General features: G+C 35.5%; 1 protein-coding gene across 4 annotated transcripts in view; it reads left to right on the plus strand.

Moving 5' to 3' along the window:
* FAF2 (Fas associated factor family member 2) overlaps nucleotides 1-18,723 on the plus strand; it is a 95,108-nt gene that overhangs the window by 1,571 nt on the left and 74,814 nt on the right. For 2 of the 4 annotated variants that reach the window (XM_072631090.1, XM_072631091.1), the window contains exon 1: nucleotides 201-295. The exons of the other annotated variants lie outside the window; for them this stretch is intronic. The gene's annotated coding sequence lies outside the window, so the exon portion shown is untranslated. Of the gene's footprint in view, nucleotides 1-200; nucleotides 296-18,723 lie in introns of those variants that run through there. 4 annotated transcript variants of the gene reach the window in all.

Genomic DNA, 18,723 nt, shown 5'->3' on the forward strand with positions numbered 1-18,723 from the left:
TGGTGGTAAAATTAAAAGTTATCCTGAAAAGAAATATGAGCATAGACATCTAAATATAATTTGCCTAAAACTTAGTAATCGTATGTTAAGCCTGAATGGGGAAAATTGATGACACAGCAAACAGAAGAAAAAGATTAGCAAACAATGGTCACCTGGTCTCAGCTCTGGACTGGTCTGAAGTCACTAACATCAGAGTGCTATTTTTTGCTTTATTTAACTTTGGTAAACCATCAGACTTCATTTTAGAGTCTTGTAGAGGTAACACACCTGAGGTACTAAGCGCTTTCAACATGCTGTAAGTTATTTTAAATTATTTTTCTCTGTGAATCTTTATGTGTTTGGTTATGTGGAAGCTTGGGCTTGTAATTGGCAGAGAAGATAGTAAACCTATTCAGTTTGCAGTAGTCTTATCTGCTGTCAAAGAGTGTCTAGATCAGTAAAAGAGCTGTATGTAGGTGTAAAGCCAGGTAGTGGCTTTAGTGTAGGATGAACTTGGTTGTAAGCGCCATAGTTCATTATTATTGGTTATTATTGGCTTCTGGTTTTTACTGTTTTGTATAATTTTGATATTTTGAGAAAGCAAAAAATTTTAGGTCTAACATTTTTCCCTCCTTAAAATGCACAATAGTTTTTTGTCTTTAAGATATCATAAAATGTCTCCATCAAGTGCTGTTTTCTCATACTTTTTCCTTAGGGATAGGAAACTAATTTTGAGGTCTGGTGTATAAAACGTCGTATTTGAAACTTACTGCAAAAGTCTTCCTTGACCTCTTTTTCATGTGAAGGGAAAAAATAATTTTAAAAATCAATTTCCTGACTATTAGCACCATCATCTTTTTTTAGACTACTCCAAAACATTCATGAGAAAAAGCCCTTTGAAAAAAAAGATTATAGTTTGTTTACTTAGAAGTCTTTATCTATTCTGACAAAGCCTGTGTTTTGGGATTTAAATTATGCCACTTATCAACTTTGTAGGTTTCAAGTCCGATATATTTGTTGAGTACCTGATTGCTGGATTTGTGCCACATAAGGTGCCATTTCAGCATATGGTTTGCTGTTTCATGAAATTTAAATCAGTTGTATTGCCATCATGTTACCAAAAAATTTAGGGTGTCTTAAGCAAATTCTCATTTGATGGGTGCTTACACATTTCCTTTGAGTAAAAAATGTTACTATGGTTTGTATTTCTCTGAATGGTACAATTAATATAACATTACATTTTAAGGAAAATTATATTCCTTGAGATTGTATTATGAATAAAATTAAATTTCCAACATAAGTAATGTTATGATAGGTTTGGCCTCCTGACTAACAATCTTTCGTGCAGTTTTTCTGCAAATAACTTCCAACACTGTGTTAAGTTACTTAATTGTAAATGATATACCTGAATATTCTTATAGTACACACTTTCTAAAGTGTAAATGTATGTAAAAGAAGAAAATTAAGTTACTAATCACATAAATTTTTATTTAATATATGTTCATTAAATATTTGAATATGTTCTAGACATCAAATCATTGTGTTTAGGATCTTAATATCTGTAGCAGATAGGAAACTTAGAGCTGATCTAATTCAATCCCCTTATTTTATGAGTCATTTTCTTTAAACTAATTCAATCAATTCCCAAGTTTTAGTGATTCTTCCTCTGCAGTGTCTTTTATATTTGTCCCTTTCTTTCTAATCATATAATCCTTATGACACTTCAGGTCTTTGGTACCCCTTGCTTAGACTATTGTAATAGTCTCTTAATTGGTCTCACTGCTTCTCTCCTCTTCAGTCCATTCTCCACAAAGTTGCCAAAGTGATAATCTGTGAAATTCCAATTGTCATTCCACTTCACAGAAAGCTCTAGTGGTCCCTTGCTTCTAGGATCATATGCAAATTCCTCTTTGTTTTTTAAAGCCATTTAAAATCTGGCTTCAGTTTACCTTTCCAGTCTGACATCACCTTCCTCCCACAAATAGAGCTGCTTGCTAATGTTCCTCATGCATAGCATTCCATCTCCTGTCATCATGTCTTTGCATAGGCTCTTCCTCATGCTTGTAATACACTGCCTTTTGCATCTCCTTGAGGTCAGGAACAGTCTATTGTATCTGTATCTCCAGCTCCTAGCGCAGTGCCCAGCACATAGATGTTTAATAAATACTTTTTAGGTAATTGTGGATGAGGGATTTGAGGCGTGAAGAGTTTGAATAACTTGTCCAGAGTCATTTAGTTATTATAAAAAGGAGTGGTGGTTTGCTTCCCGAAATTCAGTGCTCTGTCACAACATTCATCCTCTCTCCTCCAAATTTCCAATTGCATTCTATTGACAGCAACTCCTTCTTTGGGAAACATTTCATTATAGCACTTTGTCTTGTTCCTTAAGCACTAAGTTCTTTGTATTTTGGGGAAGGGGAAGGAGGGGAATGAAGAGGGATGTGTGAACTTCCTATTAGATTGTACCTTGTAGGTAGTAGATTTTATTCATTTTTGTATCCCCCTCAGTGATATATAAAACATCTTACATTCTTTTTATTTAATTTATTTGGCTGAGTATTCTACCATATATATTAGGCATGTAGGAAATATATTTGTGGAAAGCTTGTCTTACACTGTACAAGTATGTTATTCTAAGTTCTTATGCTTCTTTGTGTTTTCTGTCTTATTTTTACTGAAGCAAATCTGAAGGTAAAAAAAAAACAACAAAAACCTTCCTTAGAGTCACAGTGCTTTGAAAAAAATTCCAACATCCTACTTTTCTGCTCTATCCCCATTTCACAGGCTTCTGTTAAGTACTTGTTAGGTGGAAGGCACTGAGATTAATTTTGCATGAGATACATATATAAGACACCATGTCATCATTGTACCCTAGAGAAAAGGTAGTGTTTTAGAATTATGAACATAATGAACATTTGACTGACATCTTTGGCAGTCATTGGGGTGGAGGGAACAGAAATTGGAGCCATCTTAGGAAATTATATATACAAATAGTTGTATATATAATGAAAAAAGAAAACTGAAGACTTTAACAGGTCTTGGCAATCAAAGGCAGTATGATATAGTGGAAAAGAGTGATGAAATTGGTGTCAGGTGATCTGGGTTCTAGTCTCAACTTTGTTTCTTACTACTTGTGTGACTTTAGACAAGTCACTTCATTTTTCTACTGGCTTCACTTTCCACATATGTAAAGTGATATGGGTAGACTGGATGAAATCTGGCATCTCATTTCACTAAATCTTAAGATGCTGGCCTTTTTGCTATCCAAAATGTTGGAATTAATGCCTTCAAAATGAGTGTGGAATTGAAAAAAAAAAGGCTGATATATACACAGAGAATTGATCCAAATATGTAATGAAGAGCCATTCCTCAGTAGATAACATGGTCAAAGGATGTGAATTTAAAATTGACATAGCTTTTTTTTTTAAGATTACTTTCATTTTTGAATATTTTCCTCTCCTACCCAGCAAACCAATTTTTTTTTACAAAGATTAAAAAGAGGTTAATTTTTCCAAAAAAGTTTAAAGTAACAATTATATGATTAACATACCCCACATAATAAAAGAAATGTAAATTAAAATAGTTTTCAAGCTTCACTTCAGTCTCTACAAATTGGTAAAGATAGGGAAAAAAGGAAATTAGGGGTTGTGGAAAGACTTCATTGTTGGTTGAACTATAAAATAGTCCAGCCATTCTGAATATCAATTTAGAATTGTTCAAGAAAAGTGACTAAACTTTTCTTGCCCTTTGACACAACCGCCCTTCTACTGGGCACATACCCTGAGGAAGTTAAAGACAGAAACAAATTTGCAGTACAGACTGAACTTTGAAAGCAAGCTCTGAAGGTGGTAGGATTTTAGGTAATCTTTAAAGGAAGCATAGTAAAGAACAAGCTTCCAGAGGAAAGTATCACTGTTGAGTCTAAAGGACTGAAAAGTTGTCAAGATTCCATTTTGCACTTCTCTGTAGAAACTGCTTAAAGGGGTTCTACTTAGATGTCCTTCTAGTTCTAAATGTCTATGATTCTACATTAGTTTGAGTGTGTTGGAGCCAATTCATATGGGCTAGAGCCTGTTGTTACATATTTCAGTCCTCGCATATCAGTAAATGCTACAAAGCAGGAATTGATTTATTTTATTGATGGGCTAGACTTAAGAAAGTGATAAGAGAAAATATTAATAATGCAGATTAAACTTTTCCTTTGGAGAGCTGGTTATTAAACATTTATAAGCATACTCCAGTCCCTAAGACTTACTTTTCTACAGTACAGTGGCTCAGATGTAATGGAGTTGTGTTTGGAAAGAATGGATAAAGCCACAAAACATTATTTCTAATGGGGTTAATTAAGCATGACAAATTAAATGTTGGTCAGTTGAACCAGCAACTTGATAGAAGATATGTTCCAGTTCTTGAGGAACACAGGTCACCTTTTTTCTTTCATTAGGATCTTCATGGCCATTAGTATCTCCTATAACTTCACATGTTTCCCTTTACCCTGGTGACACTAGTTTTGAGAAACTATTATAACATCCCCATATTTACTGTTTTTACTGTGCTATGACTGGATACTCACTATAATTTTTTATAAGGCATAGATAATGTTTATAGATAACCCCCTGAAGAAAGTTATGATAATTCAAGAAGATCAGTTTTTAATGTCCATTTTAAACTGAGGCGTAAGGTCATGTACGCAGAAGGAAATAGAATGGGATAAATGAGCTTCTGCTGCTGCTGTTTGAAGTGTATTTCAGAATTTTCATGTCATGAAGGCACTTAACTTGCCACTGGAAAATTACAACAGACTTATGGAACCTTTGTTTAGATAAAACAGTCTTGTTTTGAGATAGTATGATACCTATGATGGTATCATAAATTGTGTGATGTGTATCTGAGACCAGTTGACAAATAATGGTGAACCTACTGTGATGGGTCTGAAACAGCCTAGGGACTGCCTCATGATTATCAGTAATCAGATTATTTCCCAGATTACGAGTAGTCAGAGGGTTATATTTTGTCATCCATTGCCTTTGAGATCTGGAAGAATGAATCAAATGGTAATGTAGTAGAAAGAACCCTGGACTAGACTTTTGTCTGGAGGAATATGTTTTAGACTCTGCTACTAACTAGCTGTGTTACCTTCAGCAAATTACTCAACTCCTATAGACTTTAGTCTTTGAAATGAGAATTTTGGACTAGATAATCTCTAAGGTTACTTCTAGCTTTAACACTGTGTGATTCCATAATGTATATTTCTCCTCTTCAGTAGGAAGTAGATTGATATAAGGTCCTTTTCCAATTAAAAAATCCAGTGATGGAAGATTGGTTGCCAGAGAATTCATTCTTTTTTATTATTATTATTAGTTTATTTATTTTTAGTTTTCAACTTTAATTTCCATAAATTTAAAATTTTCTCCTCCTCGTTCCCCAAGTATATCGCCAAAGCGATACCCACAGCAGCAGCTATGAATATGCCAGTGTATTTCCAGGTTTGAATCACAATCTTCGTTAAAGACAGAACCAAGACATTTATTCAAACACCAAAAAGCCAAATCCATCATACTAACCAAGAAGTCTATACACATTATCAGACCGTCCCACAAACCAACTTCCTTAAGCACAATCATTCCCTCTCTCACTCACAGAGTCCTCCCTTGCTTCCTCTCTCTTCCCCAACTCTGTCTACTCTGTCTTACTTCCTCTCAGCTCTGCTCCACCCTTCCTTTTCCACTGACTTAGACTCATGTGACTCAGGCTTCCATGTGACTTAAGCAGGTTACATAGACCTATTAATGGATGGGGAAGATCTTCCTATTCCATTAACAATACACCAAAATGGCATGCAGTCTGATATAGGATCTAGAAATACATTCCTATTAAACACATTTTAATATTAGTCATGTTGCATAGAAGAATCACAGTGAATGGGAGAAACCATGAGAAAGAAAACAAAACAAAACCAAAAAAGAAAGTAGTCTGCTTCCAACGTCATAGTTCTTTCTCTGGATGTGGATGACATTTTCCATCGTGAGTTCTTTGGAATTGTTTTAGATTCTTGCATTGCTAAGAAGGGCTAAGTCTATCAGAATTAGCCATTGCATGCTCACCAACTGATAATATGTGATCTGGCCCCAAATTTGACAAGTGGCTTCTGCAGGCAGCTCTGGGCCAGAAATCAGAGGACTTTCTACAGGTCATTGACTCCATGGAGACTCTTCATGTGAAAGGTAGATCTACTCCTATGTTCTTTGAGAAGAACAGAAGGAAGAGAAGGGTTTGTTGAAGTGTCTTCTTCCAGTCTTGTAGAAGGATCAACCAAAATCCCTCTGATTTTAAATGTCTGTGTCTCAAGAGAAATTTGGCTAATGGGAATAGGTAAATACCATGATAACATTTGAGATCTTTTTAATAAAAAATTGTACCTGTATTTAAGTCTTAGGAAAAAAAAAATTAGCCATTGCACACTGTGACTGTTACTGTGTACAGTGTTGTCCCAGTTCTGCTCACTTCATTCAGCATCAGTCTTTCCAGGTTTTTCTAAAGTCTCCGGGTTCATCCATTTCTTATAGCACAATAATATTCCATTACATTCATATACCCCAACTTGTTCAGCCATTGCCCAGTTCAATTTCCAGTTCTTGGCCACCACAGAAAGAGCTGCTGTAAATATTTTTGTACATGTAGGCCCTTTTCCCATTTTTATGATCTCTTTGGGATATAGTCCTAGAAGTGGTATTACTGAGTCAAGGGGTAGAGAATTCATTCTTAATTGAGTAGTATTATCTTGTTGAAAGCCTCTAAAGTCTGTTGTAAATGACCCAAGTGATTTAGGGAAACAAGTAATTAAGTGGAACTAATGAGAGTGAATTATATTAATGTAAGGGCCAGAATGCAAGGTCATTGTTCTTAAACTTCTGGAACATATCTGTTCTGATTGGTGAACCCTGTAGGCATAACTCATATAGCTTACTATAACTAGCCCAAGACCTACTGGCCCTCCAGAGACCATGCCCTGAATGACTTAGTCCCATTTAGTTCTTGAATTCCCATCCATGGGTTCTCAATTTGTATCTGTCTCTAGCCCTTATGGTGGTGTGTGGCATATAGTCAATGCTTAATGTTCTTCATTTATTCACTTATTTCCAAGGGGACTTGAAAGTAATACCAGTTCTGCTACTGTAGCCCTCAGCTAGAAAGGCTGTGTTTTCCTGTTGTGAAAAGCAAAACCCTCTCCATGATAAACTAATAAGATCAAAATTAAATTTTGCCTTTGTCAGCTTTCTGAGTTTTAAGTGAAAATGAGAAACATGAAAACTTAGAGTATTTTCAAAGTAAAGCCTGTATACTAGATGGAATTTAGAGAGTGCTTGTCCTTCAACTGAGATAGGAGACCTATTTCTTAGTCTTTAATCAAAAGCTTGAGCTAGATGTATTTGGGTGGTACTACATAACACTTTGCAGTTACCTAATCCTAGAAATGCTGTGAATTGTATACATGGTACCTTGTTACCTGTAATGTATAAATACTGTGAATATGAGTAATAAACCAGGTAGCAACAGTGACCCGTTATTGAGGGTGAGGGAAAAGACATTCTAAAATAGATAAGGTTGATACACAAGAAGACTCCCTGCATATTCTCCCAATTAGAGATTTATTTGGTTGTGTTCTTTTAAAATGCACATAGTCCTGAGAAAGGATGTTAGATTTTTCAGTTTACTATATTTTAGTGTGAATTAGTTTATTCACAGAATAGGATTTAGAGCTGAATTTATGGCCCTTCATTATACAGATGAAGAAATTAGAGAAGATTATGTGATTTGAACCTTGCACTTTTGATTTCAAATCTAGTATTCTTTCTATAATGCCATGATCTCATAATCTAACACCTAGCTAAGATGCAAACTGTTGTGTGAGAAGAAGTTAGGAAATAGAAGAGAGGTAATTTTGGAGCACTGTGAATTTGGGAAAGTATAAACCTGGATGTTTAGAAGAGGAGCACTTAGGATAGCCATATGACAGCATGAGAACATGGGCATAGTGTATAGGGAATGCAGGGCTAGGAGGTAGGAGACAGAAGGATCAAAGAAAATTTTGCTTAGGGCCCTTGAAAATCACCTTTTCTAAATGTATACAATACCTGGTGGGCAGATTCTGATGTCAGTGCTTAGGCTCTTCTAATACATCATTTTTCCCACTTCCACGCAGTTTAACTTCCTTTTATGTGTGGATATCAAATTATCTTTTTGAGAGGGGTGCATGGGTTAGGGAAGACTAGCACCTCTGGTGTGATGGCTTGCCAAGTCATTTTCAGGGCTGCTGAAAATCATTCAGGACACCACCATTGGTGTCCACCTTTCACACAACCCTCATCTGTGGCTCTAAGAAGCTGTAGTTTCCCTGCCTCCACACCCAGTAAAACTGTTTCTCTGCAGGATGGGCTAAACCAGGGTGAGGGTAACCAGTAGGCCTCAAACCTGTTAGTAAGTCAGGGGGATATCTACTCCAAGCATGTGAAGACTCCCTCTGGTAGAATGGGTGGATGAGAACAGTTTGTTTTAATGGCCATGAAGGTGGCTGAAGCAGGCACTGTGGAGTGCCTAGAGCTTGGTTGGACATTGAAGATGCTGACATCATCCACTGCATCCTGAGCCATCATAAGTTGTCTTGCCATTTTGTCTTGCCATTGAACTTTAATGACTCTGGAAGAGAGAGTGAGGCTGACCACTTTGTGCAAAGTTGCCTCACTTAAATCATGCAAGTCAAGACCCTGTAATGTCATTGGTTCTTTTTTAAACAAAGAACAAATAACATTTATAGATCTTATTGAAAGAGTTTATTACAGAATGTTATTTTATGGGAAAAAAAGTATTTAAAAAACTTTCCTGAGTAGTTGGAAAAGGTTTGGGGATATAACAGTCTTAAGAACCTATTATTAATACTCAAGCAGGAAATAGAAAAATTCGGGAAGGACCAGATGTTCTCCCTTCCCTACCTCTCACTGATATCTTACTCTCCATTTTCTTCAGTCATGAAGTAGACTAATTTCTCAAACTCAAGAACCATACCAAGTTCTCAAAAAATATCGTGAATTCTCTCCTAAATCTGTAATTGGAGAAGATTTGGGGGAACAGTCTTTGGAACTCTATTATTGATAACAGGAAGGAAATTTTAAAAACTACTTAGAAATTGAAATATAGGCCGTTATTGCTCACTGGTTTATTATTATGTACAAATTTGCCCTGAAAAAATATCAATACAGTGCATAATATTATATAGACTTTCTTGAAATGGAAATTTATTGCTGTATGTTTTGTATCCTCTCTTATGTTCTGATGTGCACATGGCAGTGCTTTTTTTTCTTATTTTGTATATAAGTTTAAAATTTTAAAAATTTATAGATAAATAAAGTATAGAATTATCAAGTAGAGTGAATTTTTTGAGAGCAGCTACTGTTTCCACTGCTTAGTGCAGTGCTTGGCATACAGTAGCCACTTAATAAAGACTTTTTTCATGTTTAGAATTTTAGAAATAGACAGGACCTTAGAATTCACACTTTTTATTATTTTAAAATTTTATTCCATTTTTACCAGCCATCAGCAAAACCATATCGGCATTAGCAAAAACAAATTCAAATAGAAGAAAGATCATGCATGAAATTGTCAAATTATTATTTAGTGATGTATGTAACAATAACACCAATCTCTTTGCTTTTCCCCCCTTCTAAACTCTTCCATATTCTTTAGGATTTCATGGTTATAACTATTATCTTTTTCTATATCTATGTCTCTTAGTGTTGTAGTCAGGGTCCTCTACTAGTGTCATACTCTACCTTACTGTGGCATGGAGATGAAGGCTGTACCAGTAGAGCATAAGTTTCCACAAAGTTTATCCACAAAGATTTCATGTATGAGCCTGGTATATTGTCTGAGGACCAGCTTAACCAGGTTGAATAGGCCTATCACCAGGTTGACTGTAGGATAGGATGACTTTTGACCCACAGTGACAGCTGAGAATTAACTACTAAATTGACCCACCTACATTGGTGGGGGTCTCCCAACATTCATGAAATGGCAGGTGCTTCTTGAAGAATTTTAGTCATTGTATATATTCTGATTTTCATCAATTTAATTGTCTTGTCTTTCTTTTGTATTTTTCATTCCCATTTCTTATGGCACAATAAAATTCCATGATGTCCATATGCCATGATTGTTTTCCTATTTCTTGATCTTTGAAGACAAAGGGTTTTTGGCTATTTTGCTTTAATATGAATGAAAGTTCTGTATTTTTGTACAAGAACATCTTTAGGATGTACTCCTTTTAGTGGAACCAACCACTGATTTAAAGCGTGTGAACCTTTAAATATAGTGTTTTCCAAAAAGACTTGGTTTCATTTAGAAGTATACTAATGTGCTTATTTCTCCACAGCCCCACCAACCTTAGTGTTTATTGCTTTTCACTTTTTGCCAATTTAAGTAAACCCCTCCCCTGCATCTTACAAATGAGAAACTGAGATCCACAATGACCTGCCCCAGGTGGCACAGCGAGTCAGGAATAAAATCCAGGTCTTATTACTCTGTCCTGTGCTCTTTACACTATGTGGTGTCCACTTATAGAATAATCTGTGTGATTAGTTTCTCTAGTTTGTAAGTTAACCAGACTGCTGCTTCTAGTACTCTTCTCTTGGCTTTGAACTTATTTCTCATAAGTAAAATTTACTTCTGAAATCAGGAAAACTCAATTTTTTACAATCAAAGAATCTTTGAATTGCTTGGGATCACAGAATTTGAGAGTTGGTAGGGACCTCAGTGGCTATCATGTACAACCAACATATGAAGGGAATCCCCACTGTAACATACAGGTCATCCAGCCTCTGTTTAAAGCACTCCAAAAAGGGGGATCCCACCAGCTCTCCAGGAGCACATTCTCCTTTTGGGCAGCTCTCATTGTTAAAAACTTTTTCCTGACATCAAACCCTTAATATTTCTCTTTATAATTTCCTCTCATTGTTTCTGGCTGTATCCAACAATTTTAATCCCTCTTCACGTGACAATCTTCGAAGTACTTGAAGCCAGCTATCGTGTCCCTCCTTGAGCCTTCTCTTTTGTGGACTCAATATGATATACAGTTCCTTCAGTTCTCATGTGATATATATACACTCTAGTCTAGACCTTTCATCCAACTTGTCAGTGTTATTAAACTGTGGTTTCTAGAATTAAACACAATCCTCTGGGTGGGATGATGAGGGCATAGTATTTTGGGACTATCACCACCCTATTCCTGGAAACAACCCTCTTAATTTAGTTCAAGAATGCATTAGCTTTTTTGTCATCAGACTGCTAACTCATATTGAGCTTATAGTCCACAACAGCATGCCCCTCCATCCCCATCTTTCAGAATAACCATTCTTTGATCATACCTCTTCCATTTTGTTCTTTGAGTCCCCCCAAAATGACTTTAACAAATACAGAATGGGGGAGGCACAAGTTCGTATAAACATCTTTTTTGTTCTTCATATATTGAAAATGTGTTTGATTTCTAGGTTTATAAAAAAATGACATGTGAACTTGTTATATAATTTTAAATTGTAGATTTTATTTAAAAAGTAGTAACAAAAATAAGTTCCATTTGAACCTTTTTTGGTCAATTAATGTTTTAAAGCCCTTTCTAGCTTTCAATTCAGTGAGAGCTTTTGTGTTGATTTATTTACAGTGCTCATTACATTTTCAAAAAGACCACTGTTAAAATAATTGCAGCTTATATCAACATCAATTTCCAAGAATGAGGAGATAAAGAAATTCTATGAAGAATTTGATGAAAGCTGTCCAAATAAAAAAGTCAATGTATACTTTGATATTTGGTGTCTTCAGTACAAAGATGGGTATTAGGAAGATGGTAAAAAAAAAAAATGTTGGAAAATATTGTTATGAGTAAGGAATTGGAAGTAGCAATAGACCAAAAAGAAGCGTTATACTTATACTTTCTTTGAGAACAGAATCAGAAGGCACTTTACCAGAATAGGACCAAATCATTCCATAAAGATTGAAATTGATTAGATTTTGACAGACAGGAGACAGTTTATTACTGTTGTGGGAGTTATTCTTGAGTCAGCTTTCTGTGTACAGTTAGAACATCAACTTGTTAGAACAGAGGACAAAATTAACATAAAATTGGAATTAAGGAAGAGAAAATATGGTGTTCGTTGAAAGCAATTCTTTAACAACCTCTTTAAGTATATTGACACTTTAAAATGGGAAACTATCAGAGGAAAGGTCATCAACATCAATTATAGCAATTTCATACATTTTAAACAGATCAGTTGCCACATCAAGGAGACTAAAGAGATAGTATTTCAACCAACAAACACTTGGATTTGCCAAACAGACTGATTTGACAACATCAGTTGCAAGAGTAGCATCAATTTAGAATGTAAACCTGTTGGTAAAATTTTATAGAGAAGTGAGATGGAAAAATTATGAGCAATTCATGTCATAAAATAGAAGTACTTAGTAGAAGGAAAAGTAAGTTTAAAGAAATTTTGGCTGATGCTGAGTAAAAGGAGCAGAACTAGGAGAACTTTATACACAGGAACAACCACAGTGTGCGAGGAATTTTTCTGGTAGACTTAGTACTTCATAGCAGTGCAAGAATCTAAAAAATTTTCTTCCACATCCAGAGAAAGAACTATGGAACTGGATCACAGAATGAAGCAGACCATTTTCTTTTGTGTTGTGTTGTGTTTTGCTTTGTGGTTTCTCCCATTCATTTTAATTCTTCTATTCAACATGACTATGGTGAAATTATATTTTACAGGAATGTATGTGTAGAACCTATATAATATTGCAAGCCATCTTGGCAAGGGATGGAGGAAGAAGAAGGAGGGAGGGGAAAAAATCTAAGATATATGAAAGTGATTATAGAACACTGAAAACAACATAATTATTTAGAAAAAAGAAATTTTGGTGAGATACCCAACACTGCACAGCTGTCCCAGTCTGTGTCTATTGCTTAAGGAATTGGAAGTGACACTGAAGAAAACAAAGGTGGAAAAAATGACTCTTGGCACATTGGTTCATTGTGAGTCATTTTGAGATCATTGAGGGATCATCTTGATGCACATGAAAGACAGAGGTGAGGAAAGTTTTTGAACCTTATGCCACCAAAAAAAAGTGATAGCATCACCAACTGCTGATTCATATGTCTTCTGAAGAGGCAGCTAGGTGGTAGAGTGAATAGAATGCTAAAATGAGACACACATAAGTTCAAATTCAATCTCAGGCATACTTACTAATGGTATGACCCCATGCAAGCTACTTAACCTGCACTTGCCTCAGTTTTCTAAACTGTATAAATAAGGATCATAATAGCATCTACCTCACAAGAGTTGTTGTGAGAATCACATGAGATAACAAAGAGCTTAGCAACAGTGCCTGACACACAGAAGTGCTTGTTCCTTCCTTCTTCCCTTATCATCTACATAAAAATTTTATGAGATGAAGGCATATGTTTAGGCTTCCCTGACTAGAGCATTAGAAAGGGACAGGCAAGCTTTTTCAAGTGATATTTCATATTAGACCAAATCCTTATAGTAATACCAAATCCTTACAATAACACAGTTCGTTGAAGGGTGTAGGGAACACTAGACACCAGCATACATATGGCTTATTGATGATAAAAAGCAGTTGATTCAGTAGAACCAATAATTGGTATTGCTTTAAAGGTTCTTTTCCAACGAAGGATCTCCCATGTACATGCCAGTATTATTTAAGGATAGCTTGAAAGATGTTACATCACATAACTGTGTTCAATCCCACGATAAATATCAAGAAAGTTCTAATGATAATAATTATATTTATATATTACTTGCTTTGCACGTTATTTCATTTGATTCTCACAACAGCTCTGTAAGGTAAGTAATATTTTCCCCATTTTTTAGATGTGGGAACTGAGACTGAGAACTGTTAAGTGACTTGCCCAGGGTCACACAGCAAGTAAGTATCTGAGGTTGAAGTTGAACTTGTGTTCCTCACTCTTTAAGTACAACACTCTACTTACTCATTGTACCACCTGACTGCCTCGGCGATGTGCTCACAAAGGTAGTCTTCAATATTATGGAGAAGGTTCTGTGCAAAGTCCAAGTTGAAGACAGTTCATTATAGCTTGATGAGATCCTCGGTTTTCTCTTGTTTAAGGATGACATTGTGCTGTTTGCATCAGTGCTAGCACATTTCAGTTTCCTTAAGGGGATTCATAATCACACGAAAGAATTTGGTCTAAATATCCACAGAGGAAAGAAAATGGTTGGCGATTGCCTTTTTGTTCAGAATGTAATATGTAATTGGATGGACAATTTATAGAACTTTTCCATCAGTACATATATCTAGGATAGACATTGCAAATAGCCAGTGACATTAAGCCCGGAATTGAATGGGAAAATAGTGGGTTGAATTGCCTTTGGGAATTTGCTAAACGTGTTTAATGACCTCAAGCTTTTTTCTGAAACAAATGCCCATCTTTTTTTTTTTAAAAATACCATTTTATTTTCCAATATATCCTTTCTTCTTAATCGTCCCAGAAAACTATTCTTTCTAACACAATAAAGGAAAGAAAAAAGAGTTCAGCAAAAATAACCAAACACATTATATTCAACATTATATTCATTATTTGACATTCATAATCCTTCACCTTTTCAAAGAAGCCGCAGGGTTGTACCTTCTTAAAGCTCTTTGGAACTAAACTTTATCATCATAATTTCATAGCATTTGGTTTCCATTTACATTGTTGTAATCGTTATATATGTTGTCTTGGTTCTGCTTCACTTTAATTTTGTTGTTGTTGTTTATAAGTTAAACACCAAAAGAAAAAAATTGCATTTCCAAATTTACAGAGCAACAGAAAAAATGGTTTTATGTGAATCCAGGAATATATTACATGCAGCTTGCCTTTTAAAAAGGGTATCTAATAAATTTACCATGTTAATTTCAAAGCTGTCCTATTTGTTTCCTTCTGAACTTCTTTCTGTTCTCTTCTGTGCATTTTCTTTAAGTGCTTGATTGACTCATTTTTACTTTACATCCATTCATGTCTTTCCACATGTATATATATTCTTCATAGAAATTGTTTTCTTTAGTACAGAAGTATTTTATTCCATTTCATGATATGTTTAGCCATTCTTAAATCAATGGGCATCTACTTTATTTCCAGTTTTTTCCCCCCATGGCAAAAAGTGCTGCTATAAATATTTTGGAAATATGGGACATTTATTTTTAGTCATTGACTTCCTTGGGTTAAATACCTGAGTGACATTTTTGTTACTTTTTAAAAGCATAATTCCAAATTACATTCCAAAATGGTTAGACCAATTTATTTCCCTACCAGGTAGTATATTAGTGGGTACCTGTGTTTCCATAGCCTCTCCAATGTTGACTATTCCCATCTCTTTTCATTTTTACCAAATTGTTGGAAGTGAAATATGAAACCTTAGTTGTTTTTGCATTTTTCGTACTAGTTTTTTGTATTTATTCTTTAATAGTTTGCAATTCTTTTGACAACTGTTCATATCTTTCAATTACTTCTTTATCGGGAAATAGCATTTCATCTTATCTGATATGTTAATATGTCTTCAGCATCACAGATATTTAATGCAAAGTTACCGCCCCCAGTCAGCCATTTCCCTTATCCTAGTTGTGTTGATTTTGTTCTTGTAAGAATGAAGCCTGTCTTTTTAATACTAATATTCATTTGATAATATGGCTGTGATTCATGGAATACTTCTGCTTTTCAAGATTTGAAATTGGGATCCCCCTCAAGGTCAGTAAAGGATCTCATGGTGGTGCAGGACAGAATGTATTACAGATTAGGAATTACGTGTGACAGATTGTGATATTATCAGGGAAAAATGCAACTGGAAAAAAATGAGGAAAAAAATGGTCGCTTAGCAAAAGCAAGGAGCAATTAATGAACAGCCTCGTACTCTACTAGTATCTCCACTATGTCAGAACTCTGGGAAGATTTCAGCATTTGTGAATTCCCTGTAATGAACTTAAGGACATGGATAAGAGTCACACAGGATGAGTAGATTCAGCTGGATTGTGATCCTCATTCCCTGGAGGGAATATCCACACTGATGAAATCACAGATCCATTGTGATGTGATAGCCTTATCCTTGTAACATTGGTGCTATAAAGGACTTGTAATAAGGTAACTCTTTCTTTACTATTGAGAATTGTGTGTATCTATCTTACACTAGAATTCTAATATACTTCATAATGGAACACAATTTTTTGACAGGCCCTTCCAAGTTGTAAAGGCTTTGGAATTGTGCCCAGTGACAAACTGAGGCCTGTCATCCAGGGTCCAGCTTGGCTAAGTTCAGGAATGCTTATCACCATGTTAGATTCAAGTTGATTCTTGTTTCTGCCACAGAAACTCTCACAGACTATTAATTTCTTAGGGTGTTTGTTGTGATCTGAATTGATGGAGGGAGGTTCTGTCCCTAGGCCTTCTTTACTTCTGCTTCTCCCCCTCATCTCAGTTACCTCACTATTTCCCATGGGTTTAACCATCATCTCTGTGCAGACATTTTGAAGATCTGTGTAACTAGGTCCAGGTCTTTCCCCTGAGCTTTTAATTTTGCATCATCAGTTACCTATCGGACATTTCTAACTAGATGTCTGTGAGACATCTGAAACTTAACATGGCCAAAAGTGAAGTCATCATCTTCCCACCTGAAATCCTTTATTCTTCCAGACTTCCCTATTTCTGTCAGGGGTACTACAATCATCAATGTTGGCATTATTTTGGACTCCTTGCTTTCCCTTCCATATCTAATCATAAGTCAAATTTTGGCATTTCTGTCTTTAAAACAAGCATTTTACTTCTAACCCATTCTCCACTTGTACAGCTATAAGGGTAATTCAGGAAATCATCACCTCTCACTTAGATTATAGAAGATAGCTTCTTAATTGTTCTCCATACCTCAATTCTCTCACCACTGTAGAGTATCCTACACACTGCTCCTAAAGTAAATTCCTTATGTGCAGATTTGCATGGTGACTACCTTATTCAGCCAGCTATAGTAGCTTTCTTTTGCCTCTAGGATAAAAGGCAAACTCCTGCTTAATTTTTAAAGCCCTCCACAACCTGTTCCCAACCTACCTTCTAGCCTCAGCTGACATTACTTCCTCTTCCACACTTGCAGATCCAGCCAAAGTGGCCTTCTCCTGGTTTCTCAGTCACCTCACTCCATCTTCCCTTTCCCTTTTGGTTAGTTGTCTCCCATTCCTAGAATGTCCATTCCATTTCCCTTTTCTCTCTTCAAGATGCAGCTGAAGCACCATCTGACACATGGATACTTTCCTGATCTGTGAAACATATAGCACCCTCCTTTCCAAACTACCTTGTATTTAGCTACTTTGTATGTATTTTTGTATTAACTTTGTATTTGAGAGGCATTTTGTTAATGTATTTGTGTCTGTGGGGACACCCTATTAGCATGTAAACTTTGTCTTTATATCCTATTAGTACAGTGATGAAATCACACTTTTCTTGAAGTATTGAAGTACTTACATGCACTATAAACTTGCAGTGGATTTTGGAGTGAACGTTTCCATCTTAGGACTGATCATTCTGAACCTAGGTCAGTGAGTTGAATCTTGCTAATGGTGACTCTAAACTCTGACCCCAGGTGAGAGTTTCAGAAATGTACAAGAAATGGAAAAGATATTTGTGTCAGAGCTAGGAAGAAACATGAATCTGTCTTCTAAATATAGCATGATGATTGGCCACATGGAACGGACAGGCCAAAAGGCAAGTTAACTTAGAAACCTATGTTGTCTGATTTTGGTTAGATCAATTTTGTGCTTTAAAAAAAAAAAATTTTTTTTTAACCTTATTCCCCTAAGTTTTCTGGTAAGGTTCTTTTTGAACACTCTAACCTCCCTTTGGAGAATGTAAGGAAGAAAGGGAACATATATGCCAAGGCCACCCATTGGGCTTTGAGGCAGTTCCAGAAAGACAGAAGGGACCAACATCCCAACAGCTCTGGGATTCAGAAACAATTGAAGTAGATAAGAGAGAAACTCAGTTACTTTGGCCCTATTCTTGCCTGAGGTCTTTTTAATGAAATTTACCACTCTTCTCAATTCCTTTTCCCTAAATAAAAATCTTAACACCCTAGAACAAAACAAATTTTATGATAAATTAAATAATCTACTCTCAGATCTTTAGGATTTGGTCTTTTACCAGAGCCACCAGTAGGTAACCAGATTGTCTGCTTTTTGACTTTGCCCTTTGTTTTTTATCATTCAAGTAAGGTGTTGCTGAGTATTGTAGTGGTTTAAAATCTGCAGGGACGGGGAAAAACTGAGTGATTGATACTTTACTGTAGAATTGTTATCTGTAGAATATTTATGAATATTCCATATTCTTTAAGATATGTATTATATAAAATACATAAATTATGTTAAATAAAATATAAAATACTCTAAATATAAAATAATATTCTATAAAAACATATTTATTAATTTTCCTTATTTATGATTCTTAAAAAAGACAAATTTGGGGAAGGATTTAAAGCCAGTGTCAGAAGTAAAGTTGTCTGTTTGCTGCTTCTCTTCTTAGAGTATAGATAGCTAAGGATAGATGTTTTGATGACACAGAGGTCCTTGCCTTCATGGATCTTGCATTCTAGTAGTGGGGATAGTACATGAACACAGATTACTCTTTCATGATAAGAGGATTGAGGTGCA

Source organism: Notamacropus eugenii, chromosome 1 (genome assembly GCF_028372415.1).
Source record: "Notamacropus eugenii isolate mMacEug1 chromosome 1, mMacEug1.pri_v2, whole genome shotgun sequence".
Lineage (NCBI taxonomy): Eukaryota > Metazoa > Chordata > Mammalia > Diprotodontia > Macropodidae > Notamacropus > Notamacropus eugenii.